Source organism: Pleurodeles waltl, chromosome 4_1 (genome assembly GCF_031143425.1).
Source record: "Pleurodeles waltl isolate 20211129_DDA chromosome 4_1, aPleWal1.hap1.20221129, whole genome shotgun sequence".
NCBI classification, from domain to species: Eukaryota; Metazoa; Chordata; class Amphibia; order Caudata; family Salamandridae; genus Pleurodeles; species Pleurodeles waltl.
Window position 1 is genome coordinate 938,905,644 of NC_090442.1, and position 17,466 is coordinate 938,923,109.

General features: G+C 46.5%; 1 long non-coding RNA gene across 1 annotated transcript in view; it reads left to right on the forward strand.

Moving 5' to 3' along the window:
• LOC138288604 (uncharacterized) overlaps positions 1 to 16,466 on the forward strand; it is a 38,816-nt gene extending 22,350 nt beyond the window's left edge. Inside the window, exon 3 of the long non-coding RNA XR_011202484.1 lies at positions 16,295 to 16,466. This is a non-coding gene — a long non-coding RNA (uncharacterized lncRNA). The remainder of the gene's footprint in view (positions 1 to 16,294) is intronic.
• The last annotated feature ends 1,000 nt before the right edge of the window (positions 16,467 to 17,466 follow it).

Consider the following 17,466-nt stretch of genomic DNA (forward strand, 5'->3'; position numbering starts at 1 on the left):
TGGGCATACTGCTTTCCAACACCTGAGTAATACTAAGCAGTAAGCAGTAAATTAGTCCCTACTTCCTGAAAATAAGTATAGGCTTTTCTTCCATTTCCCAGTGTCTTTGGTGTGCCATTCAGAGAGTAGTACTCCCTGAGCTGAGATCATTTGAGCCATCACCTCAAGACGTATAGTTTAAATTACTTGACTTGGAACCCTGGACAACATGACAAGGTTCTAATATCCTGAACTATATTGGGCACACCCATGTACCAATACCGGGAGTTTACAGGCTTGAACACACCTGAATTCCATCTTTTTTATACCTCTACAGGACTACTTTGCCAACCAGAAGACACTCCTTTGAATTTATTTACCATTTGGGTGGTTGTTTTAGTGTGTAATCTGCAGCTTCATCTGAACCCTCTGAGGTGTCTTGGCACTGTCCAGGCATTGCACTGAGAACTAAAGCATCGGCTGGACATTTATTTTAACATTTTCCAATCTCCACTTTAATTCGGTAGCTGAAATTACAGTTTCTGAAGCATGTATAGTTTATGAGAACAATACTTTGTCGAGTCTTCACAATCATCACCCCTAATATTTGAATTGAGCCAAATGTAGTTTATGGGATACATACTTTTAGACTCTAGTGCATGTTTGGACCCAACCTTGGCTCCTGGACATGCTAGGACATTCTGGTTTCTTTTACTTTCTTCTTAACTGCTCTTCTTGTCTGATTGTAAATTAATGCAATAAACCTCAAAGAACCCCAGCACTCAATCTAGCTCCGGTGTAGTATAACTTGAATGCAGGAAGTCACGAAGTTCTCAGTCCAAATGCATTCTTTATTGATTGATGAATATCAAAATCTTCTTTCAAAGTTGCTACATAACCATTTCAACCAGAGGAATCAATCCTTGCTTTGTCAAATAGTTAATGAACAGCCAACATGTGTTTTGTCACTACATGTGACTTTTTCAAGGCTGCAATGTACATGGTATGCATCAGATTTATGTCAAGCAATATAATATCATATAGAACATGACATCCTAACAACCTCCAAATCTGTGCAAGTTCTTTAGAAAAATCCAATAATACAGAAGTTCACCAGAAAATGTGCACTAAAAAGTGATTGATAAAGCAAGATCACAAACCACTGCGAGTGTGTAAGCTCAAAAGTGCAATGAGAGAGTACCATGTTAGGAAAGCCATGCGACAGATCATAGAAAGAATAGCAACATGAGGAGAACACAGGCAGAATAATACTAATTAATCAAACAAAACTGTAACCTACCAACAAGTAAAGTAGTAGAGGAATGCAGCAGACCTTAAGTATGTGTACATTCATGTCAAATAACTGTAAAAGAACATAAGTAACTTCAGCTCTACGTCAGACCCGATAGTTCAAATTACATAATAGAAGGAGGATAGAGCAAACATATATACTTGTTTCAAATAACCAAGGTCCTTGTGGATGTGTCTAAATAGTAAGAAACTAAACATCCACTTATTAGCTTTTTAAGGATGCTAGTCAAGTTAATAATTCAGAGCAGTAGTAAAAGCCGATCACAGTAGAACCATAATATGTCCTAATCCTATAGTAGAATAGAACATCTGTGTGAGAAAATATTCGAAAGCTCAGGAACAAGAGACTACAAGGCACCCACTGCGTCTGTGTTTGTGTATGCAATGATCCGAGGCCATATAACATCATTACAAATACATAGAAATCTGTTCCCATGTAGTCGCACAGGCTATGCACTAAGAGAAATAGCACTGATTATGTTGGTTGAGAGTCCGGCATGTACTGTCAAACTTATAGTGGGGTTCGGAGACAAGTAATGACTTTCTGTATAACAGTCACTATGACTAGTAACTGTGTGTCTAGTGCAGTGGTCTCTGGACCCAATGATTAATAATAAAATACACATAAACGTATGTTCGAAAGTAGTCACTCCGGATGTGCACTAAATTCATTAAAGGTAAGGGTTCAGAAAAGACTGCGTGTATAGCCAAAACATAATGAGAGGTGAGGGAACCCAGTAAGATGCTCACATGCCTGTCTGTAAGGAAATGCCTCCTTGGCATGGTTGCCCCCTGACTTTTTGCCTTTGCTGATGCTATGTTTACAATTGAAAGTGTGCTGAGGCCTGCTAACCAGGCCCCAGCACCAGTGTTCTTTCCCTAACCTGTACTTTTGTATCCACAATTGGCAGACCCTGGCATCCAGATAAGTCCCTTGTAACTGGTACTTCTAGTACCAAGGGCCCTGATGCCAAGGAAGGTCTCTAAGGGCTGCAGCATGTCTTATGCCACCCTGGAGACCTCTCACTCAGCACAGACACACTGCTTGCCAGCTTGTGTGTGCTAGTGAGGACAAAACGAGTAAGTCGACATGGCACTCCCCTCAGGGTGCCATGCCAGCCTCTCACTGCCTATGCAGTATAGGTAAGACACCCCTCTAGCAGGCCTTACAGCCCTAAGGCAGGGTGCACTATACCATAGGTGAGGGTACCAGTGCATGAGCATGGTACCCCTACAGTGTCTAAATAAAACCTTAGACATTGTAAGTGCAGGGTAGCCATAAGAGTATATGGTCTGGGAGTCTGTCAAACACGAACTCCACAGCACCATAATGGCTACACTGAAAACTGGGAAGTTTGGTATCAAACTTCTCAGCACAATAAATGCACACTGATGCCAGTGTACATTTTATTGTAAAAAACACCACAGAGGGCACCTTAGAGGTGCCCCCTGAAACTTAACCGACTATCTGTGTAGGCTGACTAGTTTTAGCAGCCTGCCACAAACCGAGACATGTTGCTGGCCCCATGGGGAGAGTGCCTTTGTCACTCTGAGGCCAGTAACAAAGCCTGCACTGGGTGGAGATGCTAACACCTCTCCCAGGCAGGAATTGTCACACCTGGCGGTGAGCCTCAAAGGCTCACCTCCTTTGTGCCAACCCAGCAGGACACTCCAGCTAGTGGAGTTGCCCGCCCCCTCCGGCCAGGCCCCACTTTTGGCGGCAAGGCCGGAGAAAATAATGAGAATAACAAGGAGGAGTCACTGGCCAGTCAGGACAGCCCCTAAGGTGTCCTGAGCTGAGGTGACTCTAACTTTTAGAAATCCTCCATCTTGCAGATGGAGGATTCCCCCAATAGGGTTAGGATTGTGACCCCCTCCCCTTGGGAGGAGGCACAAAGAGGGTGTACCCACCCTCAGGGCTAGTAGCCATTGGCTACTAACCCCCCAGACCTAAACACGCCCTTAAATTTAGTATTTAAGGGCTACCCTGAACCCTAGAAAATTAGATTCCTGCAACTACAAGAAGAAGGACTGCCTAGCTGAAAACCCCTGCAGAGGAGGACCAGAAGACGACAACTGCCTTGGCTCCAGAAACTCACCGGCCTGTCTCCTGCCTTCCAAAGATCCTGCTCCAGCGACGCCTTCCGAAGGGACCAGCGACCTCGACATCCTCTGAGGACTGCCCCTACTTCGAAAAGACAAGAAACTCCCGAGGACAGCGGACCTGCTCCAAGAAAAGCTGCAACTTTGTTTCCAGCAGCTTTAAAGAACCCTGCAAGCTCCCCGCAAGAAGCGTGAGACTTGCAACACTGCACCCGGCGATCCCGACTCGACTGGTGGAGATCCGACGCCTCAGGAGGGACCCCAGGACTACTCTGATACTGTGAGTACCAAAACCTGTCCCCCCTGAGCCCCCACAGCGCCGCCTGCAGAGGGAATCCCGAGGCTTCCCCTGACCGCGACCCTTTGAACCTAAAGTCCCGACGCCTGGGAGAGACCCTGCACCCGCAGCCCCCAGGACCTGAAGGACCGGACTTTCACTGGAGAAGTGACCCCCAGGAGTCCCTCTCCCTTGCCCAAGTGGAGGTTTCCCCGAGGAATTCCCCCCTTGCCGGCCTGCAGCGCTGAAGAGATCCCGAGATCTCCCATTGACTTCCATTACAAACCCGACGCTTGTTTCTACACTGCACCCGGCCGCCCCCGCGCTGCTGAGGGTGAAATTTCTGTGTGGACTTGTGTCCCCCCCGGTGCCCTACAAAACCCCCCTGGTCTGCCCTCCGAAGACGCGGGTACTTACCTGCAAGCAGACCGGAACCGGGGCACCCCCTTCTCTCCATTCTAGCCTATGTGTTTTGGGCACCACTTTGAACTCTGCACCTGACCGGCCCTGAACTGCTGGTGTGGTGACTTTGGGGTTGCTCTGAACCCCCAACGGTGGGCTACCTTGGACCAAGAACTGAACCCTGTAAGTGTCCTACTTACCTGGTAAAACTAACAAAAACTTACCTCCCCCAGGAACTGTGAAAATTGCACTAAGTGTCCACTTTTAAAACAGCTATTTGTCAATAACTTGAAAAGTATACATGCAATTTTGATGATTTGAAGTTCCTAAAGTACTTACCTGCAATACCTTTCGAATGAGATATTACATGTAGAATTTGAACCTGTGGTTCTTAAAATAAACTAAGAAAAGATATTTTTCTATATAAAAACCTATTGGCTGGATTTGTCTCTGAGTGTGTGTACCTCATTTATTGTCTTGTGTATGTGCAACAAATGCTTAACACTACTCCTTGGATAAGCCTACTGCTCGACCACACTACCACAAAATAGAGCATTAGTATTATCTATTTTTACCACTATTTTACCTCTAAGGGGAACCCTTGGACTCTGTGCATGCTATTCCTTACTTTGAAATAGCACATACAGAGCCAACTTCCTACACTGTCTATCTGAGAATTGTCTATTAATTTCTGCAATATAGTCCAATCTGTTCATAATAATATTGTCTCCCTTGTCAGCCTCTCTGATCACAATATCTCTGTTGTCGGCCAATAATTTAAGAGCTGACCGTTCCCCAATACTGAGATTGTCATCTGATAGAGACTTCTAGTTGCAGATTCCTTACCATTGAATTTCCCCAGGCGTCAGACTAGATCCAGAGATTTTTCTTCGAGCAGTACCTCTGTGTGCCGTCAGGTGGTGTCGGTCGACTCCGCGGGGGTCGTTGGCGTTGTGCTCGTCGTGATGACATTGCAGTCATATATAGGCGCCACCCCGGTGCTCTGACGTCAGTTCTTTTCTTTCTGCGCCAGCCTACGCGCAGATCGGGAGAAGAGCTACCTCAGTCATTTTTTGACTACGTCGTCATTTTTGTCGTATTTTTGACGAGTTCGGATATGCGTTGAGGGATGTCCAGCAAGACCGGATTCAAGCCCTGCGACTCCTGTCACCGAACTATGTCAGTGACGGATCTGCACCTCGTATGCTTATGGTGTCTGGAGCGCGATCACGATCGGAGTGTCGGGCCATGAACCCGAAGGCTTTGAGGGAGCGGTCCCTAAAGCTCATGGCGGCCGACACTTCACTCGGCGGTGCTCACGGTACGGTTCGAGAGGAAGGTCTCGACACCCGCTGCGGAGTCATCACCACTCTTCGTCCTCCAAGTCATTGGGACATTCGAGTCACAAAAAGAAGAAGTCAAAGAAAGACAAGCGTTCTTTGACTTCACCCCGTTGATCGGATGATACGACGCGAGAAGAGCTTTGATGCTCTAGGCCTCCGTCAACAGAGCCTTCTTCTGGGTCGGCTCCACCCTTCCTCGACTTCCCAGGAGCCAGAGCCACCCCCGCCTAACTCAAAAGAATTCTAAAGGGCCATGCGCCTCATTTTTGGGCGGTCTGACCCACCTTCGGGCACAGGTGAGTCAGTTGGAGACCTTCGGTTTCAAAGCCATCGGCTTCGGCCTCAGCTCCGGAGGGCCCCTCCTGATCCAATCGCAGATCCGTCCTGATGTCGGTCTTGCCAATGCGACCTTCCCCGGTGTCGGGTCAGACGTCGACGCTCCTGATGTCAGTTGGGCCCACAGCTAGAACGACATCGATCAACGCTGATTCCCTCCTTTATGGGCTCTCCTGGGCCCATGGTTGATCCAGACCCTTATTCTTGTGGGTATGGATACGGGGAGAGTATAGAGGGGTCGCTGGACCCTTTGGAATACCAGCTTGACCCCCAAATGGACTGGGTTCAGGATTTAGGTTATGCCAGTGGTCTAGACACCTCCCCTGACACTGGTATGCTCTCTCCTCCTAGCGTGGTCATGGAGGAGGGTGCTTCTTACTCTATGGTGGTGAGAAGGGCGGCTGAGGTCCTGGACCTCAAGCTTCCTTCTGTGGAGGTTGGGCCTAACATCCTAACCGACGTGCTTCAGCCGGGATCTTCCTCTTCTGAGCCCCTTTTACCCTTTAATGAAGCACTGACAGACGTCCTTTTGGGTACCTGGTGCAGACCCAGCACAGGGGCTCCTGATTGCCCGCTGCCATCGTCCTGCGGAGTCAGCCCCAAAATTCCTGACCCAACACCCCACACTTGAGAGACTTGTCATCCAGGCTTCTTCTTTTTTCTGGCGCATTCCTTGCTGCAACCCCGGAATGGGAATCAAACAGACTGGATAATTTGGGGAAGAAGTTATTTTCTTCCAAAAGTCTAGCGCTGCGGTCGGTGAACACCGCATGCCTTTTGGGCTGCTATTCTCATACTCTCTGAGATACGGTTGTGCAAGTTCTGCCTGCAGTTCCAGAGGAGGCCCGGACTGTCCTGTCCCAAACCGTAACAGATGGGAGGGATGCAGCTAAGTTCATGATTCGTTGTGGACTGGATATGACTGACTCTAGAGGCAGATCGGTTGCATCGATGGTGGCATTGAACCGCCACGCTGAGGTGAGAACGTCTGGCTTTTCAGGGGATGTCCAGCAATCCTTGATGAGCATGCCCTTTGATGGCACACATCTCTTCGGAGACAAGGCGGACTCGGCGCTCGAGTGCTTTAAGGATTCCTGAGCCATGAGCCGGTCCCTTGGCCTTGCACCCCCACCTAGACCCCAACAGTCCACTTTCCTCCCCTTTCGTGGCTACGGAAGGGGCACCCAACCGTGTCCTTTTTGCACCTGGCCACAGACCCGTGCACGCAGTTCAGCCTCTGCGCAGCTGCGAACACTGGATCCCATATTCCGGGGGATCAGGGAGCCAGCGGGTCACCCAGCCCACCCCGCCCCCTCCTCAGCCTTCCTAGTCCGCAGGAACATCAGCAGCCAGTAGGTGGCAGGATATGCCATCATCTGCCCCAATGGCAAGCCATTACCTCGGACAGGTGGGTACTCCAAATTGTCCAAAGGGGCTACTCCCGCCCCTTCGAGACATCTCCTCCAGCCATGCCACCTTCATACAGTCAGATATTGGAGGATCATATGACGCTTCTTCGCGAGGAAGTCCAAACCCTTTTGGCCAAAGGAGTTATAGAGAGGGTCCAGTTGCCAGAAGTAGGTTGTGGTTGCTATTTCCGCTACTTTCTGGTTCCGGAAAAGGACAAAGGTCTTCGAACTATAATAGATCTTCGGTCCCTCAATCTCTTCCTAAAAAAAGGAGAAGTTCAAAATGTTGACATTGGCTCAGGTCCTATTTGTCCTGGATCCCAGAGACTGAATGGTAGTGATGGACTTGCAATAACGCATACTTCCACATTCCTGTCTTGCCAGCCCACCGGCGTTACCTATGATTCGTGGTAGGTCACGAGCACTTTCAGTTTACCATGCTCCCCTTTGGCCTTACCAGTGCCCCTCGGTTGTTCACGAAAGTGATGGTAGTGGTGGCAGCTCATCTGCGCAGGTTAGGGGTCCCTGTCTTCCCCTACCTCGACGATTGGCTGTTGAAGGCAAACTCGCCCCAGACAGTCGTCTCCCACCTCCAGACTACGGCGAACCTTTTGCATTCGCTGGAGTTCACTATCAGCTGCCAAAGTCACACCTGACTCCTTCTCAGACACTCCCTTTCATCCGAGCTGTTCTGGATACAGTGCAGTTTTGGGCATATCCTCCTGAAAAGCGAGTCCAGGATATTCGGGCTATGATACCGATGTTTTAGCCTCTGTCCTGGATTTTGGTGAGTATGACTCTGAGGCTGCTAGGCCTCATGGCCTCCTGCATCCTGCTGGTTCAAAAAGCCAGATGGCATATGCGGGCTCTGCAGTGGAACCTGAAGTTCAAGTGGGCGCAGCATCAGGGAAATCTCTCCGACAAAGTCCAGATCTCGGAAGGGAATGCAAGAGACCTGCAATGGTGGTTAACGAATCAGGATTGGGTCAAGGGCATATCCCTCTCCTTTCCCCAACCAGATCTTACGGTCATGACAGATGCGTCGCTTCTAGGATGGGGTGGCCACATGGGAGAGGCAGCCATCAGAGGCACCTGGTCTCCAGCAGAAACCGGACTCCATATCAACCATCTGGAGCTCCGAGCGATTCAACTAGCATTGAAAGCATTTCTTCCCTCCCTCAAGGGGAAAGCAGTGCAGGTGTTCACAGACAACACCACCACCATGTGGTAGTGCAACAAACAAGGGAGAGTGGGGTCGTGGACTCTTTGTTAAGAGGCCCTTTGTCTCTGACTTGGCTGGAACATCAGGGCATTTCCCTGGTGGTTCAACACCTGGCAGGATCCTTGAATGCCAGAGCAGACGAACTCAGCCGACGACGCGTGGTTGATCACAAATAGCGTCTACACCCAGAGCTGGCACAAGGTCTCTTCCTGCAGTGGGGAGAACATTGGTTAGACTTGTTTGCCTCCGTAGAGAATGTGCAATGTCAGCTGCTTTGCACATTAGAGTTTCCAAGGTGGCACTTGCTCGGCGACGCTTTTCATCGCGAGTGGAATTCAGGCCTTGTGTTCGCCTTTCTGCCAGTACCACTTCTGCCCAGAGTTCTGAAGAAGATCAGGCAAGAGCGGGCCCAAGTAATACTGGTGGCTCCTGACTGGGCACGAAGAGTCTGGTATCCTGAGCTTTTAAACATGGCCATAGCTCCTCCGATCAGACTGCCTCCTCTGGAGGATCTTCTGTTGCAGCAGCAGGGGAAGGTCCTCCACCCAGTCCTGTCAACTCTGCAACTTCTTGCGGGGAGATTGAACGGCGACAGTTGATACCTTTTGACTTGCCACCCAAAGTCGGTAACGTTTTCTTGGCAGCCAGGCATCCCTCAACCAAAACTGTATACGCCTGTCGTTGGAAGAAATTTGTGGCATGGTGCATCGACAATTCTGTTGATCCTTTATCTGCTCCTCTCTCTCAATTTCTTCTCTTTATTCTTTCCCTTGCCCGGCAGGGTTCCACCTTGGGCACTCTTAAGGGATATCTTTCTGCTACCTCTGCTTTCTTAAGGTTACCTGATCAGCCTTCCTTATTTAAATCTCCCATAGTTGGGAGGTTTCTTAAAGGCCTCACACATCTCTTTCCTCCTATCCCATTCATCATGCCCCAATGGGATCTCAACCTGGTCTTAACTTACCTTATGTGTACCCCGTTTGAACCGCTTCACAACTGTCCTCTAAGGCTCTTAACTATGAAGACTGTCTTTCTAGTAGCCATCACTTTTGCCCGAATAGTTAGTGAACTCCAGGCTCTGAAATTTAAGCCACCCTTTCTTGCCATACATCCTGACATATTGTGCTTCGCACAAGGTCTTCTTTTCTACCTAAGGTAGTGACACCCTTCCATGTCAGACAGTCCATCACCTTGCCTACCTTTTATGCACCCCCACATCCCTCTTATGAGGAGGAGAGACTCCACTGTCTGGACCCAAAAAGAGCGTTGGCGTTCTAACTTGATCGAACCAAAGACTTCCGGGTGGACGATCAACTATTTGTAGGACATGTGGGTGAAAAGAAGGGGAAGGCGGTGCAGAAGAGGACAATTTCAAGATGGATACCTCTTATGCATCAAAATGTGCTACACTCAGGCTAAAAAGCAACCCCTTGAAGGTTTGCGAACTCACTCCACCAGAGCTACTGCTGCTACCACAGCACTAGCACAGGGCGTTCCAGTCCTGGATATTTGTCAGGCAGCAACATGGGCATCTCTGCACACTTTTACCAAGCACTACTGCCTGGACAATTAGGTCCGACAGGACAGCTACTTTGGCCATTCGGTCCTGCAGGACTTTTTAGGTGTGATCTTAGTTCGCAGGCCCACCACCGGGGATGGTATTGCTTCGGTATCTATTCAAAGGTAAGGAATCTGCAACTAGATGTCTCTATCAGATGTACAAGTTACTTACCTTCGGTAACAAAATATCTGGTAGAGACATATTCTAGTTGCAGATTCCTTACCGACCCCCCCATCCTCCCCGCGCTGCAAACTGATTTCTAGGGACAGGAACTTCCCCTTGAGGGCCCTAGTTTTGGTGCACCACTTTCAGTGTTCTTCATGGCTCCGCACTACTGGCATGGAAAGTCGTGAAAAGAAACTGACGTCAGCATGCCGGGGTGGCGCCTATATACGACCGCAACGTCATCATGGTGAGAATGATGCCGACAACGTCCGCGGAGTCGACCGACACCACCTGACAGTGTGCTGAGGTACTGCTCGAAGAAAAATCTCCGGATCTAGTCTGACGCCGAATATGTCTCTACCAAATATTTTGTTACCAAAGGTAAGTAACTTGTACTTTATTGCCTTTCCAATTAACAATATGTTTGTCGATCCTTGGTGACAGCTCTGTAAAACTGTGGCTTTGGGGTTGCCTTGAACCCCCCAACAGTGGGCTGCCTATGCCCAGGAGACTGACTGTGTAAGTGCTTTACTTACCTGAGAAACTAACCTAAACTTAGCTGTAAGGAAATGCCTCCTTGGCATGGTTACCCTCTGACATTTTGCCTTTGCTGATGCCAAGTTATGATTTGAAAGTGTGCTGGGAACCTGCTAACCAGGCCCCAGCACCAGTGTTCTTTCCCTAAACTGTACCTTTGTCTCCACAATTGGCACAACCCTGGCACCCAGGTAAGTCCCTTGTAACTGGTACCCCTGGTACCAAGGGCCCTGATGCCAGGGAAGGTCTCTAAGGGCTGCAGCATGTCTTATGCCACCCTAGGGACCCCTCGCTCAGCACATACACTCTGCTTTCCAGCTCGTGTGTGCTGGTGGGGAGACAATGACTAAGTCGACATGGCACTTCCCTCAGAGTGCCATGCCAACCTCACACTGCCTGTGGCATAGGCAAGTAACCCCTCTAGCAGGCCTTACAGCCCTAAGGCAGGGTGCACTATACCACAGGTGAGGGCATATGTGCATGAGCACAATGCCCCTACAGTGTCTAAGCAAAACCTTAGACATTGTAAGTGCAGGGTAGCCATAAGAGTATATGGCCTGGGAGTCTGCCAAACACGAACTCCACAGCACCATAATGGCTACACTGAAAACTGGGAAGTTTGGTATCAAACTTCTCAGCACAAAAAATGCACACTGATGCCAGTGTGCACTTTATTGTAAAAATACACCCAGAGGGCATCTTAGAGATGCCCCCTGAAAACATACCCAACTTCCAGTGTGGGCTGACTAGTTTTTGCCAGCCTGCCACACACCAGACATGTTGCTGGCCACATGGGGAGCGTGCCTTTGTCACTCTGTGGCCAGGAACAAAGCCTGTACTGGGTGGAGGTGCTTCTCCCCTCCCCCTGCAGGAACTGTAACACCTGGCGGTGAGCCTCAAAGGCTCACCCCCTTTAATAACAGCGCCACAGGGCATCCCAGCTATTGGAGATGCCCGCCCCTCCGGCCACTGCCCCCACTTTTGGCGGCAAGGCTGGAGGAGATAATGAGAAAAACTAGGAGGAGTCACCCCCCCAGTCAGGACAGCCCCTAAGGACCTGAAGGAACCGAGCTCCTGTGCAGGAGCGACCCTTAGGTGACCCTCTGCCTAGCCCAGGTGGTGGCTTCCCCGAGGAGCCCCCCCTGTGCCTGCCTGCATCGTTGAAGAGACCCCTGGGTCTCCCCATTGATTCCTATTAGAAACCCGACACCTGTTTGCACTCTGCACCCGGCTGCCCCTGTGCCGCTGAGGGTGTACTTTCTGTGCCTGCTTGTGTCCCCCCCCGGTGCCCTACAAAACCCCCCTGGTCTGCCCTCCGAAGACGTGGGTACTTACCTGCTGGCAGACTGGAACCGGGGCACCCCTATTTCCATTGAAGCCTATGTGTTTTGGGCACCACTTTGACCTCTGCACCTGACCAGCCCTGAGCTGCTGGTGTGGTAACTTTGGGGTTGCCTTGAACCCCCAACGGTGGGCTACCTTGGACCCAGCTTTGAACCCTGTAAGTGTTTTACTCACCTGTGAACTTAACATTTACTTACCTCCCCCAGAAACTGTTGATTTTTGCAGTGTGTACACTTTTAAAATAGCTTATTGCCATTTTTGTCAAAACTGTACATGCTATTGTGATGATTCAAAGTTCCTAGAATACCTTAGTGAAATACCTTTCATTTAAGTATTGTTTGTAAATCTTGAACCTGTGGTTCTTAAAATAAGAAAATATATTTTTCTATATAAAAACCTATTGGCCTGGAATTTGTCTTTGAGTGTGTGTTCCTCATTTATTGCCTGTGTGTGCACAACAAATGCTTAACACTACCCTCTGGTGAGCCTACTGCTCGACCACACTACCACAAAATAGAGCATTAGAATTATCTCTTTTTGCAACTATCTTACCTCTAAGGGGAACCCTTGGACTCTGTGCACACTATTTCTCACTTTGAAATAGTATATACAGAGCCAACTTCCTACAACATCAATATGAGATCAAGGGAAATGATTAGGGTGGAGGAGGATTTGGGTTTATGTCCGCTATCCAGCTCTAAGCTGGATTTAATACCTACATGTATCAATATGTCCTGCATTGATGGTGGAGATGCATTTTCATGTTCACGAGACAAAATTAGTTAAATGTCTTGTATGTCTCTAATAGTTCTACTTCTTTTCAGTTTTCAATGATCACCAATAATACCAGGATAGCGTTTGTCCATGAAATACCTTTTCAGTTTTAATTGTCATACAAATTTGAAAAGATCAATATGAATCTCAGTGTAGTCTGGCATAGAGGTAGGACAAAAGTCTAGACCCTTGCTTAATACATTTATTTGGTCAATGGAAAGTGATAGAGGGGAGAGGTTGATGATCTGCACAGTATTAAGATTAGGGGCAATGGTAGAATTGGCAGATTACATGGAATGTGCACTCAGGTCCTCCTGTTGCGGGAAACTGAACTTGTCACCATGCCTTCCCATTTGTTTATTTCTGCTGTATTGCCACACCTCTTGATGTTCCGGTGTTTGTATTAGTCTTGAAGCGGACACAATTGTACCCTCCTTGTTTGATTGTTCTGAGTGTGTCATGACTTTAACGTCATTAAATTTCCTGGCAAATGTAAAAAAACACGACCAGTGCGGTAGTGTCATCCCTTCTGAGTTTATCTAATTGTAAATTCAATCATATTCCTGTTTAAAATAAAGCACACTTACTAGACATTGATTTTCTTGAGTGTGATTCTTGAATCATACATTTTATGAACCCAACCCTATAGTGTCTTCTACAGTGAGCCTTGAATGCTCACCTATGCATCCATAGTAGAGCCAAATATTTATCATAGCTTAGCAAAGCCTATAGATCTTGCTTTATTTACAGAGTAGATTGGCATTGGTAAATCACTACAAAAATAATTTGCTTTTCATATGTTAATCTAATAAAAAAAATCAGATTAGTTATTAGGGCCATCATTACGAGTATCCCACTGTCTGGGTGGATAAAATGTGACTTCTGGGTTGGAATTTTTCAAGTCTGACCAATAACTCCCAATTACGAGTTTGTCTCTGATCATTGGAATGCACCAAAATCTACCTGTCCTGGTAATTATCAGACATTTTCCCCCAATATATTTCTTAAGGATGACTGTGGGAGTGCAGTGTTACCTGAAAAACTGCTAATTGTGATTGCAGTAACAAAAGCTACTCTGCATATTGCAATTAACCAGGCCACTCGCCATGAGGGTTTAAGTGTAAGATTACAAGCCAAATGTAATCTCTGTGCTGAATTCATCTAGGCAACTTGCACTTTCAGAATATTGTGACTTTTGTTTACTCTAACTCGAATCCCTGCACTATGCTTATAGCAGTGATTTTTTTAACTTGGCGGTCCATGGACACATGGGGGTCCACAACTGTTTAGAAAATTAAATATTAGAAAACTAACACAGTACATATACATAAAAAGAAAAAGTTGAGAATTTAAAGCTTTAAAATGTGAAGGAATTTGAACTTGAAAGCTAAAATTAAGTTTGTGTTCCCGTGTTGATTCAGGGAAGCATTACAAGTGCAGCAAACAAAATCTATTTTGGACAATTAGTGACCTCAATTGAAGCAACAATGGTATACATTGACAAAAAGAGAGCATGCTAGGAACAAACAAACCAAAGTGATAGGCCGGAGACTACCACATCAATTATTTTAAAAAAATAGAACTACATTTTGAAAAGCTCTCTCTTCACATAAAAATTTCAAAGTTTGCATTTTCTCTGTGAATTTAGTACAATATCTTATAATCCATGTATTCCCTTGATGCATACTTATTTCTATGTTTTTCTCTATTATTTTGAGATTCAAATCATGTCCCCCACTTTTATTATTGAATCAGTGGGTCTCCCCAGAAGTCAAAAGGATAAGAGCCGCTGGCTTACAATGTGAGGGTCCTGCTGCTTTCTTTTCACAAGTTCTACAACTTACATACTATTTATCGCTCCTTGAGACCTGGGGAGTCTTGCTGGGACGCAGCTCTAACTCTACACCCTCTGGTCTGGGGCGGCACACACTAAACGGACAGACAATATGCACCCCCTCCTTCTAAGTCATCATAGGCCTGCAGACCAGCAATCCTCATACCCATGGTCTGTGTTTGTTATAGACACTGCCTTTGCCGAATGTACAGCCCTCCGTACTGTTGAGTCACCCTAGCCCACCTTGATGAATTGAGGCAAGTGCCGATAGGTGACACAGCTGCACTCTGCAGGTGCGATAGGGTTGGAGAGCTTGGCTAGCCTCCAGGCTCATCATGACACAGCCTCCCCTCTGATGCTGGACTTTTGGGCTTCAACAGACCTCACAGCGCTGTCAGTCCTCTTCTTTGTGGAGATGCCCTCTGGCAAAAGGACAGGTAAATCTACACATCAGCTGCTCTTCTGGGAAACTATCTCACAGCCATGGCCCATGGCTGCATCTGCTGTCACTCTCCGCCCAAGTCCTACAGACGCCTCTGTAGACACCCGCTCAGACACTGCCAAGGAGTGCATTCTTGTCATGACCACACAAACTTGCCAAGTCAAATCAAGGAAGTGCATGAGAAAAGCAAAGAGATATCCTCAGTGGAGACAGCAAAGCCCAAACTGGAAGAAGGTTTGCAGAGTAATCTTGCGCTTATTTCAAAGGAAGAATCAAGAAGAGAAGATCCAAGATGGCCGCTGTGAGTCCTGAAGGTTAGTTACGGTTCTAGTCTTGCAATCAGTTGGTTGCTAGGTTACGAGCTCTCCAGCTGGAAGCCTTGCACTTCAACTGAGGCCTGACAGGAATCAGCTGTGTGGAGAGAGAGCGCGCTTCAGAACAGAAACTCTTGTGAGGTAAAATTACATTTGAAGATTATATTACAGAAAACGGATAAATATTGTCAAGGTTTATTCGAAGAGTTTGATAGTAGACCGTTCCCGTGGAAGTCGGCAAGGCTACAGAGTTAATGTATGAATTAATCTTATGTTTACAAGGTTCTTGTTTAAGATATTAAAGTAAAAAAAAAAAAAAAAAAGAAAACGAACTTTAAAAGAGCAAGTATCTACAAATGTCAAAGTTATAAACAAAGGCCAAGTTTAAAGGAGAAACGAACTGTTAACAAATAAGCATTTACAAATTCAATGGTAATAAACCAAAATAGAGTTTAAAAGAGAAACAAACTTAAATAAACAAGCATTTACAACTACAAGTTATCGGCAGATGTCGAAGTAAGGAAGGAGAAACTAACTGTAATAAACAAGCATTTACAAATACAAGTTATCAACAAATGTCGAAGTAAGAAAAGAGAAACTAACTTTAATAAACAAGCATTTACAAATACAAGTATTGACAGAAGTCACAATAGGACAGGAGAAATTAAATAACATCAGCTGATTTGAAGAACGCATTATCACCAACTATATATATATATAGAGCAACATAAAACCAATCTCTAACAAAGGTTGAGAAGTTCTTCCAGAATCAGTAATAAGCATTTTTGTAAGAAGAGCTATCATTTATAGAGAGAAGCAAGGCTACAGAGAACTCAGGGTGAGTGAAGAAATAATAGAATTAAAGAGAATTAAGTGTTGAGAGTAGAAAGTGAAAAACTGATGTTGTATGTCCCTAGTAATTGCGACTGTGACTCTTGCAGGTGCTGTATCCAATCTTAGATGTGAAGAGGCAGACTGAGTACTGGCGTTCATCATCTCTGTGGCAGTCTCTCTACCATCCCATTCCCCTTTCCCCCTCCGGGGTACTCAGCACGAAGGATTAATATTCGTTGTGAGTAGCTTGGGTTGGGACTGAGGAGTTATCTTCTGCTTCTGAGGAAATCGAATTGAAGTATCCTGACAGATTGAAGTGCCATCACCCTAATTTTCCTCCTGAGCAGAATGGCAGAAGGAATTGATATAAAAGCATTAGCCACCGTTTTGGAAGGGTTACAGAAACAATTAAATAACACCATAGAAGAAACAGTCCAAATAAAACAGCGAATAAATGAGTTAGGGAACACCGCTAAATCAAATGAATCTGTGTTTTCACAAATCCCTAGCCCTTCACAGTCTGCAGGTATATCCACTCAAGTAATTCATGCGGTTTCCCCTATTATTCCTTTGGCTCAACCCGAGCGCTTCGGTGGGGATCCAAATAAGGCGCAGATTTTTCTGACCCAATGCTCATTGCATTTTTTATGTAGACCAGTCATTTTTTCCGAGGACCAGTCCGAAGTGGCATTTATATTGTCTTATCTGACAGGAGATGCGGCCGCATGGTCCATGCCAATAATTTCCAAAAATGATCCTGTTTTATATAATTTCCAATATTTCAAGGAAGAGTTCTTAAGAATATTTGATAGGCGAACTGCAGCTCAAGCCACTGACAATGAACTACTGGAAATCAGGCAAGGCAATAAAGATCTAGTAGCCTATCTGGCTCATTTCAATAAACTCATTGTAGAGACTGCCTGGCCGGAGTCAAAAAGAGCCACCATATTTTATCGTGGACTGAGAGATGAATTGAAAGATGCCTTAGCTCAAGTTCCAAATGGACCCACCGAAATTTCGGAGTTAATTGATCTTGTGTTACAGATTGACCACCGGTTAACTGAACGAAGAGCAGAAAAGAGAAGAGAGTATCGACCATTTCCCCTGAGAATTGATCGTGTAAGAAATGATCATACGAGAGCCGGAGAAGGGATAACGATAGAAGAACCAATGCAAATTGGTTCCATCCGAGGTCCTTTATCTAAGGAAGAAAAAGAGAAAAGAAGAGTGAATTAACTATGTTTATATTGCGGTGCATCTGGGCATTTTGTTAAAAACT